Here is a 14877-nt window from a genome sequence, read left to right as displayed (position 1 = left end):
AGCTCATTTGAATTGCCTAGGCTAAGATATTTCTTTTAGGGTCTCCTAACCATTGATGCTCAAAGTTTTGGATCCTTGTGATGACAAGTCATTTTAGCCCATTTTAGCTAGTCTTTTTCTTTAAGTTTTCATTAGAATTATGCACTTTCTTGAGCTACAAGCAAGCTAATTGAGTAGATTTTCATGTTTCCCTTGATTGAACCAACCATATATGAATTCATGCCATTTCATGAGGTTTTGTGCTATATTTGTTGCATATTGTGGAAGATTGAATACCTCATGATTTTGAGCAAAGCTTTGATTAGTTTGGTTGATCAATGATAGGTGAAGAAGGCTTGGAGAAAGGTTGAAGCAAAGAGGAGTGGCTAGAAGTGAAGAAAGGGATAAGTGAAAGTGAACTTGGAGGCATGAAGTTAGCCCCAACGGCTCTTGTCTTTTGGTTTAAAAAGCTATTGGCTTTTTCTGCTTGCTATATTTTTTTTTGCATTTTTTCGCATATATATATATATATTTGCTTCTTGCTGCTTTTTCTTACTTTAAGAATCAATTTTAGAATTTTTCAGATGACTAATAATACTTCACTTTTATCCTCATTCTTTCAAGAGCCAATATTCTTAACTCCAACATCAAATATGCACTGTTTATTCATAAATTCAGAAAACAAAAGCAATGCCACCACATCAAATAATTGAACTATTCTTAATATAAAACTCGAAACTCATGCATCTTACTTTTCTTTTTCAATAAAATAATTTTTCTTTTAAGTAAGGTGTGAGATGCATGAAATATTTCATAGCTTTAAGACACAAAGACAGATGATCATGCACTAGAAACAGATAATAATACAAAATACATAGAAAACAAAAAAATAATATAGGCAACATGGGAGTAAAGAGAACGAATCCACCTTAGTGATGGTGGCTACTACTCCTTCTGGAGGATCAAATGGAGTGCTTGATCTCCTCTATGTCACGCCCCTGCCTCTGTTGTTCTTCCCTCATAACTCTTTGTTCTTCCCTCATGGCTCTTTGATCTTCTCTTATGTGTCATGGAGGATAGTGGAGTGCTCTTGATGTCCTATCCTTAGTTGATCCATGCTGGAGCTCAATTCTGCTAGAGAAGTGTGCAATTGGTCCCAATAACCTTGGGAGAAAAATACATCCTTGAGGCATCTCAGGGGTTTTTTGTTGAGGCGGCTCCACATGCTCTTGCTGTGGTCCATGTGCAGGTTCTCTTAACATGCTCCATGCTTCTTTTAGATGGGCTTGTCCTCCTTAATGGGGATGTCTCCTTCTGTGACAATTCCAACTGAATTACATAGGTGATAAACCACTATTTTATGGTTTATCTTGTGCTAATTTGAGTGATTTTTATCAATTCTTTATACACTTACTCATACAATTTGCATGGTTTCACAAATCCTTCCTAATTTTGTGCTATGATTGAAAACATGCTTCTTTGGCCTTAAATTACTAATTTTAATCCTCTTCTATTACCATTCGATGCCTTGATATGTGTGTTAAGTGATTTAAGGATTTATAGGGTAGGAATGGCTTAGAAGATGGAAAGGAAGCATGCAAAAGTGGAAGGAATACAAGAAATTGAAGGGATTGCTAAGCTGTCCAGCCTGACCTCTTCGTACTTAACTGGCCATAACTTGAGCTACAGAGGTCCAAATGAGGCGGTTCTAGTTGTGTTGGAAAGATAACATCTGGGGCTTCGAAATGATATATAATTGTCATAGTTGCTCTGAGGATAGATGACGCACACGCGTGCATCAAGTGCACGTGTCGCATCTGCAAAAATCAGCGTCTCAAAATTCGCCCCCAGCGATTTCTGGGTTGTTTTTGACCCAGTTCTCGACCCAGAAAATATAGATTAGAGGCTACAGAGTGGAGAAATAAGGAGAAAACTTTCATTCATCAATTATTCATAATTTAGATTTTAGATGTAGGTTCTAGAGAGAGAGGCTCTCTCCTCTCTCTAGGTTTTAGGATTTAGGACTTCTAGGTTTATTTCTTCCCAATTTCAGGTTTAATTTTCCTTTAATTCAGTTTCTCTTCCACCTTTATTTGTTATAGCTTACTAGTTTATTCTATTTTTCTTGTTGATTCTCTTCTTATCCAATTTGGTTTATGAACCTTCCAATGTTAGATTTGATTTTATATTTAATGCAATTTGAGGTATTTCAGATTTTATGATTTTAATTTGGCTTTTTACATTCTTAGCTTGAATTAATTAATTGGAGACACTTGAGTTATCAAACTCCTTTGTTGATTGATAATTAGAATTTGCTGGTTGGTTTGGATCCCTCTAAAGCTAGTCTTTCCTTAGGAGCTGACTAGGACTTGAGGAATCAAGTTGATTAGTTCACTTAACTTTCCTTTATTTAGTAAGGGTTAACTAAGTGGGAGTAATGAACAATTCTCATCACAATTGATAAGGATAACTAGGATAGGACATCCAGTTTTCATACCTTGCCAAGAGCTTTTCTAGTTATTAATTTACTTTCTTGCTATTTTATTTTCTTGTTCCTTATTTCAAAAACCCAAAAAGATACAATCTCATAACCAATAATAAATACACCTCCCTACAATTCCATGAGAGATGAACCGAGGTTTAAATACTTCGGTTATTATTTTTATTGGGTTTGCTTTAGTGACAAACAAGTTTTTGTATGAAAGAATTCTTTGTTAGTTTAGAAACTATACTTACAATGAGAACCTATTTGTGAATTCTTTACTAGCAAAAATCTACGCGTCAATGGGTGACATACTTAGGATTGGTAGAAGTCAAAAAGCAAAGCTTTTGCAATAAGAAACTTAAGAGTTTTGCTCGTCCTCGAGCAAATATGAATAATTGGGAATGAGAGAGTAGAATGAGAAAAAGAAGGAGAGATAGAAGGTGAGGTAGGTGGGGTAGGTGGAGTTTTTGTGGGACCCACTCGTCCTGGGAGGTTAGGAAATTCGAATTCCCTGCCGCTTATGGGCGTTGAACGCCTGGCTCCTGCTCCTAGCTGGCGTTCAACGCTAGCTTGATGCTCCTTATAGGGCGTTGAACGCCCATTGGGGTGCTCCTTCCTGCCGTTCAACGCCAGGTCTCTGCCCCAGGCTGGCATTCAACGCCAGCTTCATGTTCCCTGGCTGGCGTTCAACGCCAGCTATGTGCTCCCTCCTGGGCATTAAACGCCCACTCTGGCCCCTTGTCTGGCGTTCAATGCCAATAAGGTCTCTGCTCTAAGGTGTTCTGTTTCTAGCTCTGACTGTTTCTGTTTCTGTTCTAACTACTGCACATGATCACAAACATTAAAAAGCAAGGGAAAACTCTAAAAATAAACTAAAATAAACTCAATTGAAAATAAACAAAAGAAATAAGAACAGAAATACTCTACTCATGGTTGGGTTGCCTCCCAACAAGCGCTTCTTTAATGTCATTAGCTTGACACTCGATTGCTGACTTTCTTCCTCATCTTCTAGTTGGTTAACAGAAATGAATCCATGGGAGAAGAGGAGGAGATTAGTTCCCTCAGATTTGAATTCCTCCGAACAAGCTTTCTTTTAGTGTGATCAGCTTGATTCTCTTTGCTTGTTAGGTTAAGGGTTGTATTGTTTCTCCATCCCCTATGCATCTTCTTCTTGGGACCTTCCTCCTTAATGGGTGGTGACTACCCAACACCAAACTTAAGTTTGATGTCTGGGGAAACTGTATGAGTTTTCACCAAGGGAGGAGGCTTCAGTATTGTACTTTGCATGGCAGTACCTCTTTTATCAGGGGGTAGTGGAGGTTGAAGGACCTTGATAATCATGTAATCCTTCTGTAGCCTCATCACTAATTCACCTCTCTCAGCATCAGAGAGGTTTCTTCCAGTAGATAGTGACCATTGCTCCCAAACCTCAATAAAAGGAATATTAATGTGCAGCTTCTTAGAGCCGTCTAAGGACTGTGAGCAGTGCTCATCCTTGGTCTCCTTTTGGGTCTTGTGGAGGAGTGGTACTTTAGGTTTTCTTCCCATAAGAGGGGCGTGTAACAGTGTGCTTCCAGCCTTTTCTTGAGTTTCTTCTTCATTTAGTTCCTCAACATTGTGTACAACCTTAGGCTCGACCTCCTCGGTAATAATGAGGGCTAGACACTCTTTTTTTATCTATTCAAACAAGTGCTATCTAATTTGACTCAACTGTTCCTCTATAGTTCTGTTAGAGGATCGAGATTCTTGCAACATCTTTTGAAATTTCAACATTTATTGTGCAAGGGATTATAGTTGCTGGGTTAATGACTCACTTTGCTCAGGAGGGTCTGACTTAGTAGACACTGTCTTAATCTCTCCTTTCATTGGAGTCTCATTAGATGAGTACAGATGCTGATTGTTGGCAACTGTCTTAATGAGCTCGTGAGATTCCTCAATTATCTTTTTCATGTGGATTGAACCACCAGCAGAATGGTCTAAGGACATCTTAGCCATATCTGTGAGTCCGTAATAGAAGATGTCTAGCTTTACCCATTCTGAAAATATTTCAGTAGGGCATTTCCATAGCATCATCTTGTATCTCACCCAAGCATCATAAAGAGACCCACTCTCTTCTTGTTTGAAGCCTTAAATGTCTAGTCTTAACTGGGTTAGCTTCTTTGGTGGAAAGTATTGATTCAAGAACTTATCCACCAGTTAACTCCATGTTTTCAAGTTTGATTTGGGTTGATTATCCAACCACCTCTTTGCTTGGCCCTTTATAGCAAATGGAAAGAGCAATAGCCTGTAGACATCCTGGTCTACTCCATCAGTGTACACTGTGTCAGCATATTGCAAGAATTCAGCAAGGAATTCTGTGGGCTCCTCTTGAGAAAGTCCTTGAAACTGGCAGTTTTGCTGCACTAGAGTGATTAACTGTGGGTTGAGCTTAAAATGAGCTACTCCAATAGGAGGTATACTAATGCTGCTTCCATAAAAGTCATGAGTGGGGGCTGTATAAGACCCCAAGGTTCTTCTTGGTTGTGCCTCTTCCTGTTCCTGTATACATAAACAAGAGTCAAAGAAAAGTGAGAGTCTCTATGTCAGAGTATAGAGAGCTCCTAGTGAGATACCCAAGAAGAAACAAGAATTAAAGATTTTTTTAAAATTAAATAAATAAATAAATAAAATGGAAAACTAATTCGAAAATAAAAAGTTAAAAATTTTGAAAAAATAAGAAAAGGAAAGATTAAGAAAAGATATGAACAACCAATTAACTAACAAGATTTAAAATTAAAGAGCAAATTTTCGAAAAGTGAAAAGAAAAAGTTATATAAAGATTTTGAAATTTTAAAATTAGAAGGAAAGAATCAAGAGAGAGAAACAAAATAAGGTAAGATTTAAAAATTTAAAGGTTTTGAAATCCAAATTTGAAAGAAGAATTGAAATTAAGATAGGAGATTTGATTTTGAAAAGTTTTGACTTTAAAAAGAGAAAGTTAAACAAAAGATTTGAAATTTGAATTTAAAAGGAGAGAATCAAACAAGATAAGATAAGATTAAAAAATTTAAAATTTAAAAGATTTGATTTTAAAATTTGAGAATTGAATTTTGAAAACTTGAATTTTGGAATTTTGAATTTTAAAATCTTGAAATTTAAAAATTGAAATTGAATTAAGATAAGATAAGAATTTGAAATTTGAATTTTAAAATTTGAATTTAAAACAAGATAAGATAAAGATTTGATTTTTGAAAAGATTTAATTTTGAAATTTAAAATTAAGATAAGATAAGATAATGATTTGAAATTTAAAGAAAGTGATGGTTTAAGATTTGCACCGGTTTGGATTTTCTCAAAACAAGAATTACTTTGTCAGTAGCATAGTCCAAACCGGCAATTTAAATCCCATCATCAAAGTTTAAAATTTCTAATTCAAATTAACCGAGAGTAGTTAATCCTCGGGTGGTCTTCCCTAGGAACTAATGCCTAAGATCGCACAATTTTGGTTATGGAAAGCAAAGGGTATTTTCAATAAAGAAGCAAGTGATGATTGCGCATCATGTTATATTTTTCTATGCTTTTTCATATAAAAAATTAGTTTATAATGCCCAATTATTGAGTATTTGTTGTGCTTAAGTTGTATATTGATTTGATCTTTTGATTTGATGAATTTTGTAGAAAATGGTGGAAAAAGAAGCAAAAAGTACAAAACAAGCTCAAAAGAAGAAAAGACCTTAAAGGGTGAAGTAGATAAGATAAGAAACAGCAGAAAGTGCCTTTGGTGCTACGCTTTTTCCCAAAAGCGTTCCTCATATCAGGAGAGCGCCTTTGGCACAACGCTTTTCTCAAAAGCGCTCCTCAGCATTAGAAGAGCGCCTTTGGCGCTATGTTATTCCAAGAGTGCCTACGACATGGAAACTCGAAACTTAGCTGGCGATGCGTACGCGTAAGTGACGCGTACGCGTGAGAATGATCTTTTTAGCTGGTGACGCGTACGGGTGAAGGTGACATTTTTTGAAGACCACGCGCACGCATGGACGACGCGTATGTGTAGAAGAGCGCCTTTGGTGCGAACGCTACGCTTTTCTCAAGAGCGCTGATGATCACGCGCACGCGTGTGTGACGCGTACGCGTGACAAGTGCCAAAAACTTCGATGACGCATGCGCGTGGGTGACGCGTAGGCGTGAGTACAAGAGAGCTACGTTTTCCTGAAGAATGTACGCCAGCCTGGGAGCATCATTTTGATTCAAATTCACTCCAAGTCCACTTAAAAGCATGCAAGCCCATAACGTCAACCAATCAAGGCCACAAGAATCATCTAGAATAGTTGATGACTGGAATTCACTCCCCATATAAAATAATGAATCCGTTCTTTTGGTAAGTGCACCAAAAAATATCGTCAAGTAATAACCCACTAGGAGTGGGATCGTATCCACAGAGATTGGTAGATTTGAGCAATTTTAATCAATGGGTGAATTAGTCAAGCTGAGCAATATAGATTGTGACTGCAGAAATTTAAATGAGAAGACATGTAAATGACTCAAAAGTAAAGAGAAGAAGTAAAGTGCAGAAAGGTAAATGGCAAGAATGTAAAATACAGAAACATAAATGACTCAATTGTAAATGGGAATGGGGAATAACAGAATGTAAAAAAAGCTATAAAGAATGTGGAAGATAAGAATAGGAGAAATTCATTGAGATAAGGAGATGTTGTTCTCTTTGGATTAAATCCAGGTCATCTCATCTTCAATCATGCAATTCATTGACCTCTTAGCAATCATGATTGGTTGAACCCCAATCCCTTGGTGATTGAATCTCTCAAATCTTGATAATCAGCTAATTCCTTGGTCTAATTGCTCATGAAGAGAGATATGCTTGGTCCCTGATTATACCACACATCGTCATAGATCCAAATAGTGGGTGGATTATATGTCACCATATCCAATCACCAAAACCCAGATCTACTCAAGTGTGAGAAGGGATTTCAAGCATGGTTTCATATTTTCTTTTCTAAGGTTCCCATCAAACCCATTTTACATTCAACATCTTTCCCAAGATGATTGAACACTAGCATTAAAACAAAATTTCTTCTAGCAAATCAAAGAGAAGATGAAGAGAAGAAGAAATTCACTATCATTAATCCATCAAGTACAATAGAGCTCCCTCTCCCAATGAGAGGGAATTTAGCTACTCATAGCTTAAGAGAAAAGTATAAGAGATGGAAGAGATGATGTGAAAAGTAAATCTAACTATACTTCAACAAAACTACTACTCAACAACCCCTTCTCAGTACTTTCGGGGGTTATTTATACTACTCCTATCACTAGAATTAAGAAAAATACAAAAGAGAAAAGAAAATTACAGCTGGAGAGAAAGGAAAAACTCAAAAAACGTGACTTCTCCAGGCTTGGCGTGTGCCTGGTGCTTGAGTGGCATGCCACGCCTAGCCACTGAATTTGGCTTGGCGCGCCACGCCCAGCTCTTCAAGTGGCATGCTCCATGCATCAAGCTCCCTGGCATGCCATGCCTTCGAACCCAAGTGACATTTATATGATGAAATCCACTCAAATCAATCCAAAATTTATCATCAAATATGGACTCATCAATTCCCCCACACTTAAACAATAGCATGTCCTCATGCTAATCACAACCAAAGGAGAATGGTAAAAGGGTAAGCAACTTATTCAATGCAACTACCTACATGCATGCAACTATACTAAATGCTATCTACTTCTACCTATACTATAGTTTTCTATTGTGTTCGGCAAAAACAAACAAGATAATTTTAATCAATCCAAAACAAGCCTTAGGGCCAAGGCAAAGAAAATATAGTCATATGATCAATGTCCAAAGATTTGATTTGAAATTTTCAAAAACTAACAAGCTACTTGCAAGAAGATATAGGATAAGAGATGGAAACATAGAATTGAGCAATTGAACCCCTGACCGGATGTGTTTACACTCTAATCACTCAGTGTGTAGGGCTTAATCACTTAATTCTCCTTTAATCGTGTTTTCTAGGATTTGCTAGTCATCTAACAATCGACAAATACTTGATGAATGAATGCAAATATCATGAGGTCTTTAGAGGGTTGTAATGGGGTTAGGGTAAGGTTAGGATTAATATGGTTAAGTGGACTTAGTAATTTGGATCTTTGATTAGCTCATGTATCCCACTTAATCCTATATTAACCTATGTACACAAAAGAAAACAACCTAACTTCCCATTCATCTCCTCTTTTCATATTCACTCATGCATCTTATTTCCAATTCACACACATATGCATCCTTTATTTACATTTTTATTTTATTTTCTTTTTCTTTTTTTCTTTTTCTTATTCTTCTTCTTTTTTTAAACAAAGTATATACACCAAAATTTCTTTTCAACAAAATAAATGGACATGACTTAAGTAATTGATGCATGAGTGTTTATCCATTTTTCCAAATTTTCACAATGAATACCCAAAGCACTAACTACTAATGTGTCTCCACAAATATTCCCCTACACTTAATTAATACACACTCTTCAACCTAAACTAATCAAAGATACAATTTATGGACATTAGTGATTTTTCGCTTACAGCAAAAGATGTGCTTAAGATTAGAACAAAAGGGGAATTAAAGGCTCAAAAGTGGTTTACAAAGGTAGATGTAAGAGTTGGCCATATGCATTAGTGAGTTTAATTTCACAAAAATCATGCTCAAATATAGGACATAAAGACTCAAGCAAATCTAAGATCACAATTATAAAAGGAGTATAACACACAAGAACAAAATTTGTGGTTGAAAATGTATAACCACACAATTAAAGCTCAAATCTCACTTGGTGTTTTGTTCAAACTCTTTTCTATGTTCAATAAAAAAACTTCAAGCAAGTTGAAAAATAAGTTTTCAAATCTAATCAATGGAACACCCTAAAAGGGATTTCTTGAAAATTCTTTGTTGTTTTTACCAAAATTATTTTCTATACTAGGTACATGCAAATGCAAATATTTACTACCATAAAACTACACGGAAGCTAGGATATATTCAAGCAACTAAGCAAAGTGCAATGTAATGAAATAATAAACAAATATTCATAAAAACATAGCTATCGAACAAGAAAATGATGCAAAGTGTTGAGAAGGAGAAATTTACGCCCCGAAAATTGTGGATCCTCCCCCACACTTAAATATTGCACGGTCCTCCGTGCATGCACTCAATTCGGGGGTGAAGAACTATGAAGCTCCACCTTCAGCTGGTGGTCACTGGAGCTCGAGTTACTATAGAAAGCAAACAAACTTAAATTGGGGGAGAGGTCATATGAGTATGGTATCATAAAACCTGAAAACACTTAACACACATATCACGGCATCAAATGGTAATAAGAGAAGATTACAAATTAGCAATTTTAATGCCAAAGAAGCATGTTTTCAATCATATCACAAAATTAGGAAGGAAACTTAAAAACATGTAATTTATATGGATAAGTGTGAGTAAAGTTGATAAAATCCACTCAATTTGAGACAAAATAAACCATAAAATAATGGTTTATCAATCTCCTTGGCAATGGTGCCAAAAACTTGACGGAGGAAAAATATCGATAAAGATTTTCTCAAAAATATCGCGTTGCAAGTATAGTTCTAAACCGACAATTCAACCTTAATCAACGTTTAGATTGTTGTCACTTAAGCAAACCCAATAAAATTAACCGAAGTATTTAAACCTCGGGTCGTCTCTCACGGAATTGCAGGGAAGTGTAGTTTATTATTGGCTATAGAAAAGTATATTTTTGGGTTTTGTAATAAGAAACAAGAAAGTAAAATGGCAAAAAAATAAACTAATAACTAAGAAAGAACTTAGCAAGAAAAGAGAATTAGAAGTCATACTCTCATTATCATCGTCAATTGTGATGGTAAATATAAATTGCTTTCATTTAGTTATCCTCTAACAAATGAAGGAAAGTCAAGCGAGCAAAATTGACTTAAGGTCACAAGTCCTAATCAAAGACTAGATTTAGTGAGGCTCAAGCCAACTAACAACTTTCAATCACCAATCAACAAAAGAATTTTGATAACTCAAGAGTCTTTAATTAATCAATCCAAGTCAAGAACATAAAAAATCTAAATTAAAATCCACCCAAGTATTTTATCAAACACTTGGAAGGCATAGAATAAAAACATAGAAAATTGACAAGATATAGGAAATTCTAAGACTAACCAAAGCAAAGAAATAACAATAACAAAGCAATGAACAATAAGAAACATGAAACATAAATTGCATTAATGAAAATTGAGAGTAACACATGAACTCATAAACTAAATTAGCAAAATAAAGGAATCAATAGGAGAAGTAGATAACTAAAGTGCTAGAACAAATAAAAGTAAGAGAAAACTAAATTAAAATAAAACTGAAACCTAAACCTAAGGAGAAATCCGAAGAAGAAACCCTAAACCTAGAGAGAGGAGAGAGCCTCTCTCTCTAGAATTCAACATCTACAACCTACTGTGTGTATGAATAAAAAGTGAATGATTTCCCTCTTCCAGCTCCACTCTGCAGCCTCTTGTCTAAGTTTTCGGGCCTGAAACTGGGTCAAAAGCAGCCTAGAAATCGCCCCCAGCGAATTTGCTTTATTGAGGCACGTGATGCTTGTCATGCGTACACGTCAGCCACGCGTACGCATCGCTGGATATTGAACTCGCCACGCATATGCATCATCCACACGTGCGCGTCATTTGTCTGCTGCACTAGTCACGCGTACGTGTCGTCCACGCGTGTGCGTCGGCTCCAGCTTCTCAAATTCTCGATTTCTTGTGTTCCTTCCACTTTGGCATGCTTCCTTTCTATCCTCTAGGCCATTTCTGCCCTATAAAACTTGAAAACACTTAACACACATATCACGGCATCGAATGGTAATAAGAGAAGATTACAAATTAGCAATTTTAAGGCCAAAGAAGCATGTTTTCAATCATAGCACAAAATTAAGAAGGAAACTTAAAAACATGCAATTTATATGGATAAGTATGTGTAAAGTTGATAAAATCCACTCAATTCAAGATAAAATAAACCATAAAATAGTGGTTTATCACTTGGCTTTGTGAAAATTTGGTGAATAACCTTGGAATATCTTGTCGGTTAATTCCTAATCCTGAAACCTTTGCCTATAATGTGAGAAAAAATTAGTCAAAGTCTAATAACAAATCATGCAATGCTCCTACAAGGAATAATGCCGATTAAGCTTTAGGCAACAAATCTGTACACGCAAATAAAAGTGACTGTCACTTGGCACTAGAAAAAACTCAGGAATTCTAGCATCCTTGAAGGATTCAGGCTTTGCAACAATAGCAGTGATGGAACATTTGAACACTATTTTAGTTTTGTCATATGCATGCCTCAACACATTCGCTGCTGTGCCAGAACTTCAACAACTACACATCACTTAAAAGAGAAATTTAAGTGTCAAAGGCTCTAATATTATCTCACATATTTTGTTAACGATACCAAAGGAAAGCAAGAATGCAAGATCTTAGGTAAACAAAAATAGATTTAAAAAAGCTCAAAAGTCAGACTTGTATTGAAGGGAGCAGCCTAGCAGTCCAGCTTTCAATCTTTTTGACACCAACATCAAAATGAGAACTGATTTGGGAGAAAAAATGGTCCAACCAAGAAAAGGAAAAAAATGCTTCCTACATTAGTTGATAAGGAATAGATTATCATCATCAAACAGATACATTTTTTGCAATAGTAATAAAATATCTTGTGAGACAAAACAAATTCTAGTAACATTGATGTGAATCTATTATGAAAATTATGGAGAAAGTAGTAGAGCAAAACAAACTCTAAAAGATAATTGCCTAACATGTAGGTACTTATTAAATCCTTACAAGAGAAAATAAATACTCATAGTTGCAGGCTCAAGCATGCATCCAAAGAGGTTGAATATCTAACTATCAATATGAAAAAAAAGATTCAGAATAATACACTCTACCATATGCAACTCATATTTATTCATGAGTAGGCAATAACTTAATAGTTATAAAGAATATAGTTAGCAGTTGATTTACCCGATTATCCATGTGAACAAGAAAGTAAGAGAGAGACCTTTAGCAGATTTTCCAGTGTAGTTTATGATTATTTGAGGAATCTTAGCAATAACCCAAACAATGACATTGATTACACCTAAAATGTAAGAAGCTGTCTCCCTTGTACTGCTGCTCATGTGGTATAGCTCTAGGCTCTCATAGTCATTGTTGCATCAAATTAGAGAAACCTTGTTTGTTTCTCTACAATCCTGAAAATCTGGTGAAGAAGGGAACATAATGAATCAGTAGCACAGAATCTTCTTTAAATGTAGCACTAATCTAATCACATGAAAGATGATTCAGATTTGCTGAATAACAAGTTAAAAATGGGCCAAATAAAATAAAATAGTATATCCCATGGCAATATACTATAATCAAGCAATAATATATAATATAAAAGGAATCTTGAGTAATAATGCTTACCTTTTGCAAAGTAAGAAAGCTTTAAAGGTTTTTTAATTTGTGTTTAAATTGTCTCACAAGACTTACCTAGAAAGGAATACAGTAGAACCTAAAAAACTTGGTACAAGACTTTGATTTCCTTCCTACACCAGTTGATAAGGAGTCCAATTCTGTTGCAAAACATTATTACTTCTTTTCAGTTAACATACTCTTGCTTATTAATTTAGCACACTTTGTTCTAAGCTGTTAAGAACTTAAGAAATTTGTTTTATTATTCTACCAAATTATGAATATCATTGGACAGTAAAAGCAAATTTGCATTAAGAAAATATAAACTCATAATAGATGTGATGCATGGAAACGATAACTTTGAAAAAGGAGCAACAAAGTTACTTTGAATTTTAGGTCCTTTGATGTCATCAACATTAAGACAGAATATTCCAAAGATGAATGATGCTATTGAATTTTCTATTTACAGTCGGAGAGATCAAGCCATGGTCACAGTTTATTAGACTAGCAGAATTTTAAGCACATTAAGGCATCATTCTAAATGCTTGTTACCTATCCAAATCAAATAGGAACTAGTGCAGAACCAACAACACAAATTTGTATACCAACATTGCAATACATTGAAACAGAAATTAGTCAAAACTCAAAGTAGAACTAAAAACAAAATAAATAGATCTTCATAACACTTCATAACAGTAGAGTATGTTTTTCAAATATCCAGAAGATCTTCAAAAAAATTTTGAACCAAGGTCAAGAATGAATTGACATAATAAAGAGTTTCAAACCATATAATAAAACAAAATTGACATAATCAAACAAAAATTGGACTTGCAAGTAACCGAAAATGTAATTAATCAAGCTGCGCTGGTCATAGTTGTTAGAACCGAACCGGTGATCGAACCGGTCAAACTACTGGTTTATTGGTTTATTGGTTCAACTGATAAATTATTGGTTGAACCGATAAAACCGGTCTCATGTAAATATAAAATATAAAATAGTTAAAATCTTAAAATTAAAATATGAAATATACATATTTTCACTAACATTTTATGAAGAATCAAGTCTCAACTTCTAAAAATAACTAATATAAAAAAAATCATAAAATTTATCAGTAATACTACAATAGTATCTTAATTTGACACAATAAAAAAATAATTAATTCACAAAGCCTATCATCTAACTATAATATTAGTAGATTTTAACACTAATATCAAACAAATAACCTTAATCACAATACTAGCATTGAAATAGATAAAGTAAATTAATAAATTTTTAGTGAAATTTATATTTATATTAATAATGGTATATAATTAAAATATAATTAATTTGGCCACTAAAATTTTTTATTAAAATGATTTTTTTTTTGTATTTATTAGTGGCAATAATGACAATTGCCATTATAATATATAGTAATAATAGCAAATATATAATTATCGCAAATAACATAACTTAAATTAAAGAATTAGTGGCCATTATATTATTGCCACTAAAAATTTGTTGTTAAAACACATTTTTTTATAATGCCAATATTCAAATTTAAATACCTTCCTTATCTTAGCTAAATAAAATAAGATGAGATAACTTTCACTAGCTATATAAAGGGAAGTCAAAGACCTCTTCAGGTACGTCATTCGTCCCACACACTTTATACCTCTCTGATCCATTCTGACTTGGGCATCGGAAAGTCTTTGCAGATACTACCCCCATTACTTTAGTCAGACGATCCGTCAACCGCTTCGACCCACTAGTTTTCGATCTGTCACAACCCGTACGAGAGATTTCTTATACATGTTTTTTTTTTCTAATTTTTGACATTGGAGTTTGGTTTAACTTATTTCTTTGTATTATTATATATTTATTGTATTTCTTATTGGTATTATTTCCTTGCACTTATTGGTTCAACTCATTGTTTTAACTTATTGTTTTGTATTATAAATTTATTATATTTTTCATTAGTATTAT

The sequence above is a fragment of the Arachis ipaensis genome, chromosome B08 (assembly GCF_000816755.2).
Source record: "Arachis ipaensis cultivar K30076 chromosome B08, Araip1.1, whole genome shotgun sequence".
NCBI classification, from domain to species: domain Eukaryota; kingdom Viridiplantae; phylum Streptophyta; class Magnoliopsida; order Fabales; family Fabaceae; genus Arachis; species Arachis ipaensis.
Note: the sequence above shows the minus strand (reverse complement) of the source record.